Source organism: Peromyscus maniculatus, chromosome 2, assembly GCF_049852395.1.
Source record: "Peromyscus maniculatus bairdii isolate BWxNUB_F1_BW_parent chromosome 2, HU_Pman_BW_mat_3.1, whole genome shotgun sequence".
In the NCBI taxonomy this organism is placed as follows: Eukaryota; Metazoa; Chordata; class Mammalia; order Rodentia; family Cricetidae; genus Peromyscus; species Peromyscus maniculatus.
Genome location: NC_134853.1, coordinates 98,042,384 through 98,056,603, shown reverse-complemented (window position 1 = coordinate 98,056,603; position 14,220 = coordinate 98,042,384). Strand labels below are relative to the sequence as shown.

Below are 14,220 nucleotides of genomic sequence, written 5' to 3'. Positions count from 1 at the left end.
TGTTGAAACTTGCTTTGTGACCTAATGTAGTCAGTTATGGGGAGAATTCAATGGGCTGCTAAGAAGATTGTGTATTCTTTAGTGTTTGCATGGAATGTTCTGCAAATGTCTGTTTGGTCAATTGGATTCATGATGTCATTTAGAACTGGAATCTCTCCATTTAGTTTTTGTTTCTGTGTGATCTGTCTATTAGTGAGTGAAATATTGAAGTCACCTACTATCACTGTGTTGGGGGCCAATTCATGATTTTAGATCTAATAATGTTTCTGTTATAAAACTGGATTCCCTTGTGTTTGATGTGTAAAAGGTTTAGAATTGTAATGTTCTCTTGCCAGATTTTTCCTTTGATTGGTATGTAGTATCTTTATCTCTTCTGACTAGTTTTGATTTGAAGCCCATTTTGTCAGAAGTTAGAATATCTACACCTGCTTGTTTCCTTGCTCAGCTTGCTTGTCCACCTTTCCCTTCAACTCTAAGGTGCTAATGGTGAGGTGGCTAATGGTGAGATGTGATTTTTGTAGCCAGTGAAACGATGGATTCTGTTTTCTAATCCAATATGTTAATATTTGTCTTTTTGTTTTGAAACTGAGACTGGTAACATTGAAAGTTCTTAACCAGTAATGTTTACTAATTCCTGTTATTTTAGTGTGGTGATGTTTTCTTAGATAATAGGCTCCTAGAATTAATTTTTTCATAGTGTTCCTTAGTGTGAATATCTGGTTTGGTTGTTTGAATATTTATTTGCTATTACCCCTACCTCTTATGGTATGTACCAGCTGAATAGTGGTTGGCATTCAATCTTGGGGTCTTGGGGACACTCTAGTTACTTTTGAATATCTAAAGTGGTCACAGCTCAGTGGCATTCTGGTTATACTTCACACAGTTCCAGTGTCAGGAGGAGTGGTAGAGGATGTCGGCATGTAGAAAAAACCAAGAGTAGGCCTGGTGATCTGCCAACTGTTCTGCGTGGATTTACCTCAGGTGCAGATATTGCTCCATTCACAATAGCCAGGAACTACAAACAACCTAGATATTAATTAACTGATGAATTAATAATAAAAAGGATTTGCATTCATTACCACATTTATCAATACTACATGTATTAAATAATATGGAATATTACTTAGCTGTTAAGGAAAATGAAATTCACAGATAATTCAGGGTGAGATAGTAGATACAAAAAGATAACATCACATTTTTTCTTTCATTTCTAGATGTAGCTTTGACTCTTCAGAAATATGTATTCCAAGTGGAATACCCAGAGGTCAGGAACTTAGGAAGGGGCTTTTGGAGGTAGGAGCCTTCAAAGGAGGAAAAAAAAAAAAAACAGTGGTATAAAGGTAAAGGGATGGGAGGGAACAATGGGAGAAGAAGTGTTAATTTGTGATGGGAAATAGGAGAGCAAGGTAGAAAAGAAAATGTGGGGAGGTATATCTAACAGTGATGTTTTGAAAAAGCAATGCAGAAACTAACTACACTAGACGTTTCATAAATATATACTTAAACATATATAAAAATAACTTGAATGGAGTTACTCCAAAAATGGAGATATACTACCCCATCCAGATAGTCCATACTAGCAAATAAAACCCCAATACCAGGAATTGGTTACCTCTTTTTGTGTTTTTGGAAAAATGGGTCACATAGACCCCCAGGTTTCACAAGCTATTGCTAGTATTTCTGGCTACCCTCTAGAAGATAATGGTAAGAACTTACTGCTGAAGACACACATATTTAGTTCTAGAACATGAAGACATTAAACTTATACTTACCTGGAAGCTTCATCCCTATGGGCGCATTGTTCTGGAAGATACAATGCACATTGTCAAAGGAGAAAATTAAGCTTGGATATCACCCATTTGTGAACCCTATAAGCTACAAGAATAATGGCCTGACATGATAGGCCTACTAGTGCAATAGTGGCATGAATGAAATGTGAGTCACCAACCATTTTCTGACTCAATCTGAGAACCCAGTCTAGTCAATGTGCAGAGAACAAAAGAGAGTGGATTTCAATTGTAAGTCAGATATTCATATCACACTCCTCTCCATAAGGCTCGGAGATCTCTGCATAAGACAGTGTGGAAAGTTTGTGAGAGCCAGAGATCATTGACAACATAAAGGAAATATTATTTCCCAGACACAACAGGAATTGTGACAGCATGCTCAAGACCTTCACATCTTGCAATCTGACAACATACCATCATAGAATGAGGAAAGTAGATAAATAATCTCACCACTATCTGAGGAGCTATTAACATTCAAAAGCTGCTGGGAGAAGGAAGATGAGTTTCCTTTCATGGTGTGACTCCTAATAGGCTGACCACACACCAGGGAATATCCCAATCCCAAGAGAAGCTGAGCAACACAAACTGGACCTGATGGGAAAAGAAGAGGAACAAGGAAGTAATGTTAGAGTTAGATGTAACAGGATGGGAAAATGAGTGGATGATAAGAAGAGGAGTTACGGGATAATTATGGTGAAACAACACTGTATGAAATTCTCAAAGAATTAATAAATATACTGCAAAAAAAAAGGAAAAGGAAGGGAGAAAAAGAAAGACACCTTCTGTGAAGAGATTTGACAGTTTTGCAAGGAATTACCTTTAGGTTGTTCAATTTTTTTATTGGAACTTTTTCTATCTAACATTTAAGGTAATACAAGGGGTCATTATTATATTCAACTCTCTAAAACTGTGAAGACAAAGCTAACAGAAACATGCACAAGCAAATCTAAATAAAAAGGACTGAAAGCTCCCTAATGAAATGTCTTTACTGTGTAATTGTAACTACTTTAAAAGGTCACAGCTGTTTGTGCTAATGTAAAATGTGCTTTAAAATTACAAACTGTTATGATAATCAAAAGGGGTTTTGATACTTTGAAATATGTCTGCAAGTAGAAATGAACTCTTGGAAGTAATTTTTTCAAACATAAGAAAGAGAAGAAATCATAATGTAGCATATGAAATAAATACCAGCATTTACATTCAAGTACCTTTCTTCCAATGTGAAGTGATTTAATTACTACACTATATATAGTAGTCATAAATAACTAATGATACATGGAATTTTGAGGTTGTACCAGAAGCAATATTATATAGGATAGATAAAACTATACTGACAATTGCAAAACATTTTACATATCAGAATATAAACTGTACGTTAATTGACTTACTCCATGTAAGAAAATTACAATGTTGATTTGGCACAAAATATATTCAATGAAACACTATTACTATTAAAACCAGAATATAGCAGAGACTTTTAACTTTGTATGTACATATTTTAATCTTACAAGCATTATCTGGCTTGATTTTTTCCTCTGAGTGGACAGGCTGCCGTTGAATGTGACAGATTTTGCTTCTTTCAGATTCAATTATCAGTCAGACCATTTGCATACAGCAGAAAATCGAAGAACATTTACCATCAAGATAGTCCCCTGTTTTAACTTTCCTTCTCTCACTGCATTGCTTTGTTAAGAACTGTAGGCAGCCTACTTGAAGTAAATCCCTGGTTGAAAAAAAAAAAAAGCGACTGTCTCTTACTGATGACAATTTTTAATACCATGTTTTTCTAAGTGTTTAGAAAAGAAAACAAAATGGTGATTATTAATAAGGCCCCATTTTGTTCATAATAAACAGCCAATTGGCCTAGATTTAGAGGGATCGTACTTTTTATGTTTCGGGCTAGTATGAAAAACACCTCTGTATCTTCTAGCTGACCAACTAGATATTGAACTTATTTTTGTACTCTGGAAAGAAAGGTAGTTCTTGAATTGGAGATCTCATATATGTGACCAGAACAATGGCCAGAACATTCAGATGACCAGAACGATGGTCATAACAGTCCTGTGAGAGAATGATGGCTAGGATATTCAAGTGACAGAACAAATGGTGAGCACAGTCAAGTGACCAGAATAAGTGTCAGGACAGTCAGGCAACCATAATGAAGATCAGGGTGGTCAGGTGACCACAATGATAATCAGGGTGGTCAAGTGCCCAGCACAATGGTCAGGATGGCCAGGTGACAGAACACAGTCAGGACAGTCAGGTTACCGAAATAATGTTAGAATAATCAGGAACAGTACAAAGGGAAGTAGAAGGTTAGATAATTTTCTGATTTTTTCCACATTGTAGCCAATACTTAAGAAACAGAAAGAGGGAAGAATTACTGATTTTTTTTTTCTCAAAGTTCATGGTAACTTGGTTCTAGATTACTGGGAGTGTAGTGTAATTGTATATTCTGATGGCAAGCCATGTGGCAGAGGCTGTTCACTCATGGCCACTAGGAAGCAGAGAGAAACATGCCTATAATTCATGGATTTTGCTTTTTTTACCCCATTCAAGCCCCACCAATGGCATGGCACTGCCATTTTTCAGAATAGATCTTCTCCCATTCTCCATGAAAATGCACACACATGCACTACACATACATACATTATACACACATCACACAAACATCACATACACTCATCACACACCCACATGATAAACACATTGGAAACATCACACATGCACATCACACCACCCATGCACACACACACACACACACACACACACACACACACACACACACACACATACACACACACAAAGATATGCTTTGCTACTTTCCTGCTTCTTAAAATAACCACATTGGCAATCAGGATCTTCAAAAATAAAAAAAATAAAAAAATAAATAAAAAACAAATACTAAAACAACACCAGATAGGAAGACGAAGGTATGCTATTGACAACAGGCTGACCATAGTTGACAGTAATTACATATTTTATGAAGAATGAATGAGTTCATAAGAATACAGAAATACTAATTACTTAGATTTGACCACTACTTGTATTAAATGTATTGTAATAACATGGTATCCCATTAAGTAGATGTTACCATGATGTGTCACTTAGAAACTAAAATCTAAGAATGGTTTAAGGTCATTTGAGGAGCAGAATAGTTTTCCAAAATGCCAGTGGAAACCTGTAAGGAGTGGCTCCACCTGGCAAATTGAATCTTCATTTAAATGCCACTGCCCCATGAGCTCCAGCCTAAATCCTCTATTCAAAGCTGTGAAACAGAGTCTGAGGGCTTGATATTTCAAGTGAAAAGGATGTGAGTACCAGGACAGCAAAAGGATAGTTAAGGGTACAGGGTGCAGCTGCCTCCTAGGAGGAGCTACTGCCAGTATTCCACAGCTTATAGGGGCCATGATGTTTGGCAAGAATCACTGACCATTTCAGAAGATATAATGGAAAGAATTTGAATGTACCCAACAGAGAGAAACAAAATGAGTCTAAGATGACAGATATAACAACTACCTTGATCTAATTACTGCATATTATATGCATGGATTAGAACTCGACTCTGTACCCTGTGACTATGTGTAAGTACTATCAATGGAATATATGTGCATGTCTATAGTTATGTTTAAAAAAACAAAAAAAAGCCAGCTGCACATCTGGATTCCAAATCATTTTTATTTCTAAGAAAGGAAACAGAGAGAGCTGGCCAGCTCCTCTAGATTTTCCTCAGTTACACAGGACTGAGAAGAAAAGCATGTCTTAAAAATTATTTTAACAAACAAAACAGTTTAAGCAGGAATTCAAAGACAATCTAGAAACCCGCAAGTTTGGCTTACACCAAGATCTTTCAGAAGTGGCCTCAAACAGGTGGTTGCCTAAAAGTCAGTGGATGGAGTGGTTTTTTACTATAAGAGGAAGCGGGTGAAAGAATGTCAGAAATAAATATGTGGCAACTTGCTGACTGAGTGTTGATAATGTTAGTCAGATGTCTATTTTTATCTAAACTTCAAAAGCTATTTCATTGTAATATGTGAAGAGCAGAAGGTCTTGAGCTCTGTGATTGGTTATTGTTTTGAAAAGGGAAGAAAATTACCTTTCATTTTCTCTCCGTTGGCACTAAATCTCCAGTAAAGGTTTGAAGGACATTCGTAATAATCACACTGCAGCCAGGAGCTTTAGAGGCTTCTACTTCTCACTGTAGCTTGCACTCCCTTCACCACCTAGCACACTGCCTGCAAACACAAGCCTTCAATACAGCATTTAAAAAGCTCATTTGAAGCTACCGTTTGCTCTGAGCTCCTTAGCAAAATCAGATTTTACTTTTAAGGCATTTAACCAGAGGTATCTTGACGTCCACGCCAAAATAAACTCTTCCTGTCTCCAGTATGGCTAATTACTAACAGTACAATGTTACCTATGAAAATTTCATGGCTTATTCTAACATAAAATTCACAACTTTTTTTAAATGAGAGAGAGAATCACAATATAATATTGCTGTGTGAAAGGGTCATATATAGCCTGGAACAAGATAAAAATAGTTACTGTGGCAAGAACCATAGGCTGCATTCCAACAGGGAACACCAAACAAACCCATTCAGTCTAGTTAGGCTGAATGCTGTAATAAACACCCAATATGTTGACTTAAAGAGCAAAAACATAATCCTCATTTACAAAAAAACTCTAGTAGACCTCATAGTAGAAATAAGGGTGACCCGGAAAACTGCTGGCTAAAATACCATCCCCTAGGTCTTTTAGACTTTCTCTCCTATAGGTTCTTGGGAAGCTGATATGGGCATGGGGATCACAGAATGAAGGGTAATATATGGGGTGCTTAGAAGAATAAACCACTGTGGAGAGCACAACCACATAGTGGCACCACAGAAAGTAGAAAAGGAGAAGCAATCCGATAGAGAGCCAGTCAGCCCTATGGCACATAGGAATGTGGTGTGGGTGAAAGGGAAGCACACAGAGCTGTTGGAGCCAGAGTCATCTGGTGGAAACATGGAGAAGAGAGGACAGGATGTCTCATGGAAGCTCTCTGTATAAAAGGACAACTGCCTGGGAACTGCAGGGGAAACAAGTGTTGAACATCATAAAGGGTGAAGAAGAAGGTGCTTAGAGAGAGAAGGAAGCCCTTTGAAAACAAAATGAGTAAGTGTCGTATGTTAGAGTTTATCGCCTGTTAAGGATTCTGTTGTGGAATTAAGACAATGACTTTTCTTGCATCTCAGAGATACAGCTTTTAAAAAATCAGTGGGAGAGTTTCACACAGATGGAATGCTGTAAGATGTGGAATTCTTCCCTGCTGATTAGCCATAGCAACTAGTAGGAAAGACTTTGCAAATGATTGCTTAACATTGGGGTACATGTTCTATAGAAACCAAAAGATGGATATTCAGAAAGGCAGGAAATCTTAGAAAGCAACAAGCCAAGATATTTAGTGGACTTGATAAAATAAATGTGGTCAGAAAATGTTGCCATTTTATGTTGAAGATGATGATCTCGATTCAGCATTTTGGTTGTGAGCTTAGCCTTTAATGGTTGAACCCATCTCTCAGGCCTCAGTTCAGCATTTTAAGAAGAGTCAATTTCATTACATTGTAGCTTATGGACAAAATCATAGGAGATTTCCATATTGCATTAAATGTTCACTGTCTTTTGAAAATTGTGTTTTATGATATTGCTGCCAACTTCTTATTAATCATGTTGCTTTTCCACTTCTGTTTTAATCCTCTCTCAAAAGAAAACACAACTGTACCTTAAAAGTGACTTAATGCTAAGAGTTTTAATGGTAATTATTTTTTGTACTTCTGGCTAGGTGCTGAACATTCTGAGGCCAGGAACTGTTTCTGAAACATCCTGCAGGGCTCATACATGGTGAGTCTACAGACTTAATCCACTCTTTTTGAGATTTAATAGAATTGATGAAATAAATATTGTAAAAAAAAAAGTGGCCCTTGTATATTGAAGATGATGGTCTCAATTCAACATTTTAAGAAAAGTCATAGGCTTTGTAGCCTATAAATAAAATCACAGATTTCCACATTGCTTTAAGTATTCACTATATCCCAAAGATGGTAAGTACCTCATAACTAGCTCACACTCAAAAAACACTCTTTAGGATTGAGAGATAAAGAGAAAATGCTACTAGATTATCTAGCTCAATTGGTGTAGACATAAAAATATACTAAGATTCATTATTCAATGCAGATATTGATATTTTGTAAATAATATTACAACATATTCAAAACATTTAGGAAATGATCTGTTAATGAGAGATTTGTTTTTCAGTTCTGAATCATGGGCAATGATAGGCACAAGTGTGGAAGAAACCTAACAGGTTAAAATTTTGAATCAGAGTGGCAGATGTCCATATATTTAAATGTTGACTGAATTTAGTAGCTGCTGATATGAAATTATTGGCCTTCAACAGTAGTTGAAGTTTATTTTGGTTCTTGTGAAAGCTAAGAAGCTATTTATTGTTAATGAGTGAATAAAGTAAGAAAACAGATTAGCAAATAAATTAGCAATTTTTGAAAGTCTAATCTCTTAAGTAAGAACCGGTTATCATATGATGTGTTGGGTTCTCCTTCCTCAGTGACAATCTATGCTCTTAATGCAGAATTGTCACCTTATATATGCTTTCCCCCTGTGTAAAGATGTCATCTGTCATAATACTTCTAATCAAATCCTAAGCCATGTCCTCTTATTTCACCCTTTACAACTCAATAGAATGCCTCCCGTCTTAAAGAAAAACAGATAGTTCTTTGACAGAAATGACTCCCATGTTCTTTTGATCTTTCTGATAAGCATTTAAATATTACCACCAAGTGGTGGACAGGTAATAAATTCTGAAATAATCTCAAGGGATTGAATTATTATTTCTGAAAACACTTTATAAAGTTGATCAAGTTCTGAAGTACTTAAACTCTATATTTTTAGCTTAAAGAAAATCCTATCATGTATTACTATTTGTCTCATTTTCTGGGCTCATGTTTCTTTTGACTTAGAAATAGGAAATATCTATAAAAGGAAAAGTAGGAAAAGTCCTCCATGTATCAAGGTACTGTGGAAGTCAAGCAAGACAAAAATTAAACAAGAGAAATATGATGCATTTATCTCAGACCTTCAGCCTGTTTCCTACTTGGTCCTCATCATTTCACTTACATGGATTAAGATTAACTCAACTCCCCACAAAAAAATTATCTGGATACTCTGAGGAATTCTGAGTCTTTGTTCATGGTTCTTTTTATGATACTATCATAATCATGAGCCATGTGTATATAAACAATTTCCATTTTCTGAGTGCATTACACTCCAGAGATCATTGAATAATAAGTAAATAAACATACACAAAACAAACAAACAACAAAAAACAGTTGTTGAGAGTCCAGAACACACATTCCCCTAAAGCTAATCATTCCAGTGATGTTTTTATTTTCTTTCTGAGTGGTTTCTGAATAACCTAGGGCTTTTAAAAATCATTTCAAATACACTTTCTGTTTTGACATTTATATTCTGAAGGGTAGACTTCATAAATCTAGACCAAGACTTGCCTTACTTCCCCTCTTCCTATGGCCTTATCCATCAGCTCAGATGTGTGCCCAACATTGGTCATCTACGAGCCAGAGATAGTGACAGTACCTCTGTGACTGTGGGGAAGATTTAATGAGCCATGTGTGAAAAATTCTCCAGAACACTTGCTGTCCACTAAGAGGTGTCCAGTTCCACTGTATGGGTGATGTTGTTATTTTCACTACAACCTGGAGCACCAGGAAGCCAGCCACCCCTTATGGGCACATTTGGAAGAGAAAATAAACAATGCATCTTAATTCATCTTCTGAAGATGGAATGGACACCTAAATCATAGAATATCGACTGCCTGAGCCAGACAGAAAATGACTAGTTGTCCAGTTCAATTATTTTCCTCATCTACCTGGTTTTCCAAGATGAATAAACACAAATAATAAAACAGCCTTCTTATTTTATTTAACTTTTTTCATTTATTTTACATACAAACTACAATTACCTCTCCCTCCTTTCTTCCCATTCCTTCCCCCTACTCCATTCCCATCTACCCCCTCCCTTTCTGTCTCTATTCTGAAAGGGGCAGACTTCCTATGGGCTTGAACAAAGCATTGCACATCAAGCTGAGGCAGGGCCAAGCCCTTCTCCCTGCATCAAGGCTGGGCTAGGAAATCCAGCATGGAGAACAGGTTCCCAAAAGCCAGCTAAGCACCAGGGACAGATCTCACTCCTAGGAGCCTTACAAAAGGACCAAGCTACACAACTGTCATACACATGCAGAGGGCCTAGATTGGTCCCACACAGGTTCTCTAACTGTTGGTCCAGAGTCCACGAGCACCCACGAGCTCAGGTAAGCTGTCTTTGTATGCTGCCCCATCATGACCTTGACCCCTCTGGCTCACACAGTCCCTCCTCTCTTTCTTCAGTAGGGTTCCAGGAGCTGGGCCCAGTGCTTGGCTGTGGATCTCTGCAAGGGCTTCCATCAGTTACTGGATAAAGGCTCTCTGGTGACAATTAGGGTAGTCACTAATCTGATTACAGTAGATGGCCAGCTCAGGCACCCTCTCCACTATTGCTAGGAGTCTTAGCTGGGGTCATTCTTGTGGATTGCTGGGAGGTTCCCTGGCACTAGGTTTCTCCCTAATCCCAAAATGCTCCCCCCCCTCACAAGACATCAAGACTTCTCTTTCGTTACTTTCCCCCTTTGTCCCACCCCCAACATTCCTCCCAAGCCCGGCCCACCCAAATTGCTCCCTCTAGTTCCCATCCTCCCATCCCTCTCTCCCCCGCCCCCTACCCACAGTTTACCTAGGAGATCTCTTCTATTTCCCCTTCCCAGGGAAATCCATGTGTCCCTCTTTGGACCCTCCTTAGTATCTAGCCTCTGTGGAGCTTTGGCTTATAGGTTGGTTATCCTATACTTTACTCCTAATGTAGATGTATGAGTGAGTACATACCATGTTTGTTTTTCTGGGTCTGGCTTACCTCACTCAGAATGATTTTTTTTTTCTAGCACCATCCATTTGCCTGAAAATTTCATGAGATCATTGTTTTTTGTTTTTGTTTTTGTTTTTGTTTTTGTTGTTTTACAGCTAAGTAATACTCCATCATGTAAATGTGCCACAGTTCCCATATCCATTCTTTGGTTGAGGGGCATCTAAGTTGTTTCCAGGTTCTGGGTATTACAAATAATGCTGCTATGAACATAGTTGAGTAAGTGTCCTTGTCATATGATTGAGCATCATTTGGGTATATGCCTGAGAGTGGTATCATTGGGTTTTGAGGTAAATTGATTCCCAATTTTCTGAGAAACCTTCATACTGATTTCCAAAGTGGCTGTGCAAGTTCGTGCTCCCACCAACAGTGGAGGAGTGTTCTCCTTACTCCACACCCTCTCCAGCATAGGCTGTCATCAGTGTGTTTGGTCTTAGCCATTCTGACAGGTGTAAGAGGGTATCTCAAAGTCATTTTGATTTGTATTTCCCTGATGAGTAAGAATGTTGAACAATTCTTTAAGTGTATTTCAGCCATTTGAGAGTCTTCTTTAGAGAATTCTGTTTAGATCTGTACCCCATCTTTTAATTGGATTATTTGGTATTTTGATGTCTAGTTTCTCAAGTTCTTTATGTATTTTAGAGATCAGCCATCTGTCAGATGTGGGGTTGGTGAAGATCTTTTCCCATTCTGTCAGCTGCCATTTTGTCTCATTGGCAGTGTCCTCTGCCTTACAGAAGCTTTTCAGTTTCGTGAGATCTGATCTATCAATTGTTGATCTCAATGTCTGTGCTACTGGTGTTATATTCAGGAAGTTGTCTCCTGTGCCAATGCATTCAAACCTACTTCCCACTTTCTCTTCTATCAGGTTCAGTGCAACTGGATTTATGTTGAGGTCTTTGATCCACTTGGACTTGAGTTTTATGCAGAGTGATAGATATGATTCTATTTGCATTCTTCTACATGCTGACATCCAGTTATGCCAGCACTATTTGAAGATGCTTTTATTTTCCTATTGTATAATTTTGGCTTTTTTTGTCAAAAAATCAGGTATTTGTAGATGTGTGGATTTATGTCAGGGTCTTTGATTTGATTCCATCAATCCACGTGTTTCTTTTTATGTCAGTACCAAGCTGTTTTATTACTATAGCTCTACAGTAGAGCTTGAAATCAGGGGTGGTGATACCTCTTGAAGTTCCTATATTTTACAGGATTGTGTTAGCTATCCTGGGCTTTCTTTGTTTACCATATGAAGTTGAGTTAAAATGACCTTCTGTAACAGATCAAGAAAGTGGTTGTAAAGGAAACAAAGGTCTTTCACAATTAAAGAATTAGAGCAAGAATCCCAGCCCACACTCTGACTCTTCAATTCTACCAAAAATATAAACTTTGAATCAGCCCCAAGAGTGATGTTTAAATATTCATTTTACATGACAATGTCTTTTTTGTGATTATTCTAACACTTGTCATATCTGCCAAGCCCTTTATAATCCTGTCTTCTCCTTACTGTCCACAAAAATAGCAAGACATGCTGGTAAAGAGTTGCATAAAACCAATACTGATATATCTAAGGCAATCTGTTTAAAGAGTGTTTCCCATTTATTCTCTTCCATGTGTCTGACATCATAAGCTCACTCCCTAGTGTTGTATTAAATTAGACATTCTCCTTTCCCCTTGCAATTATGAATGTTTCACATCAGTCCTGAATGCAGACAATAAAGACATTTAATCATAACATGTTATAAAATCTTCCAGTTCTTATTCTTGCCCTGAAAGTTACAGCTATTTTGTTTACATATATCCTTAACCCATATATATACACATATGTATGTGTGTGTGTGTTTACTTATGTGTGTGTGTGTGTGTATGTGTGTGTGTGTGTGTGTGCACAAGTGTTCCCATGCACATGTGTGCATGTACCACATGTGTTTTGGTAGCAGAGAAGACCATAAGAAGGTATTGGCTATTCTGGAGATGGAGTTACGAGTGGTCATAAGTCTCCATATGTGAATGCTGAGAATCCAACTCAGGTCCTCTGAAAGAGTAAAAAAGAACTCTTAATTGCTGAGTCATCTCTCTGGTGCCATTCTTATTTTTGATATGTGTCTTAGGTTTGAAGCTCATTGTGCAAACTGCATTTCCTCTTCACAGCACAACTCTGAAGTCAACAATTTATCTCCATGTTAAAACGAAGGACTTGAGAAGTAAAGAAAAGTAAATATCTGACCCAGTGCCTCATAGTTGTAGCATCTAAACCCATGTTAAAATCTGGAGGGACCAATATGAATTTTTATTTTAAGATGAGTTTCAACTGCTTTGAATTAACTAGTCTGCAGAGAGGAGTTCACAACATTTTGTTGTAGGGCCATTGGCCAATTTGAGTCAATTTGCTTAAATGAACTTTCATCTTCATGGAGCTGTCAGTGTCAGTTTTGATAATGTGATCAAGTTCATGCTGGCCAGACACTGTCACAATGTCCAATTTGGAAACACACAAGACTGAGAAGGGAAGAGGCAACACTGTGGGGTCTGTAGCCAAGGGTTTAGCTCATTTGAACAAGCTTAATTTAATTTGTTATAATAGCCCTTTACTGTATGTTTCAAGGCACACATTTTAATATGGCCAGTGTTTATAATTTTTTTTTTACATACAAAGCAGTATGCTGCTATAATTGCAGCAGATTCTTCAAAATTCCATCAATTAAGAAAACCAGAAATACCAAGGTTGCTTTGTGTGTTTTTAAGGCTTGTTCATAAAGTTCTGATTAGTGCTATTTTGGAAGCCTAAACCAGATTGGCTAAGGCTTCTCATTACATGAGTCTGATTTCTATTATTTTTAGTAAAGAAATAATTAACATTACACATAGCAAGGACACATTCAAGTCTCTATAGAGATCTTTGATTACAGTGCTAATTTTACAATAGAAGGTAAAGGATAAGTTAATTTAATTAAAAGAAGGTTAATTGAGTATGCAGGCTATTGTGGTCAGAAGAAGAAATATCAGTGGGATGTTCTCTGAACACTTCTGCTTAAGAGAGTTGCATTTGTTCATTCAAGGGCAAGAACGAACACTTTTGTACTATTTGCATGCCATTTAAAGAAAAATATTAAAATGAATTATTAGCAATTTGATAACAGAATAAGTGTAATGTAATAACTTGTCTAGAGGCTATGTTAGTCAGCTTTCTTCTTCTGTAAAAAAATTCTTCAAATAATCAATTTAAGAGAGAAAGATTGCTTGGCATATAGTCTTGGAGGCTACAGTCTACAGAGGCGTATCCTGTGGCTTTGTACCTAGGGTAGCACAGGAAATCAAAGCAAGAAAGTAGAAAAATCTAGGGTTACATCATCCCCTTTCAAGGGATTGCATGCCCCCAAGGATCTAACTTCCTCCTGCTAGGCCCCAC

The 14,220-nt window shown here is 37.4% G+C and overlaps 1 protein-coding gene across 13 annotated transcripts in view; it reads left to right on the top strand.

The window, feature by feature from the left end:
• The window catches only part of Ptprd (protein tyrosine phosphatase receptor type D), a 2,233,434-nt gene that overhangs the window by 1,412,847 nt on the left and 806,367 nt on the right, over positions 1-14,220 (top strand). For all 13 annotated transcript variants that reach the window (XM_015999923.3, XM_076564405.1, XM_076564406.1 and 10 more), the window contains one exon: positions 7,609-7,667. The gene's annotated coding sequence lies outside the window, so the exon portion shown is untranslated. The remainder of the gene's footprint in view (positions 1-7,608; positions 7,668-14,220) is intronic.